Source organism: Gavialis gangeticus, unplaced genomic scaffold, assembly GCF_001723915.1.
Source record: "Gavialis gangeticus isolate Ggan-Ray unplaced genomic scaffold, GavGan_comp1, whole genome shotgun sequence".
Taxonomy (NCBI): Eukaryota; Metazoa; Chordata; order Crocodylia; family Gavialidae; genus Gavialis; species Gavialis gangeticus.
Window position 1 is genome coordinate 4,232,077 of NW_017729017.1, and position 397 is coordinate 4,232,473.

The following is a 397-nucleotide window of genomic DNA, read 5'->3' on the forward strand; positions in this document are numbered from 1 at the left end:
AATTGGGGGAGCAGAGGTCGGGGTGCGCATTCGCTGTATCAAAGAGGGAGGTTTGAGGCAGATGAGAGACGACACCACAGCAGAGGCAGGGAAGGACTCATCCCAGTCATGAGATTTGCCCCTGGGGGGCAGAGCAGTGTGAATCCAGGGTTTGAGTAGACTGCAGGCTGATCAAATGGGGTGCAGTGAAGCTTTGAGTGCTATTTGATGCCCACACCTCTGCGAAGTGCGACCCAAAAGAGGACATGGCGATGTGCTTCACACCACCTTTAGTAACTGACATCTGACACTTGTCTGTGTCCTGGGGGTGGCAGGGTCATCCCTAGCGGGGTGCAAATAGAAGCAACCACCTCGGGCACAGTGCTTTGGGGGCCCCGCAGAGACAGGCAAGGTGGAT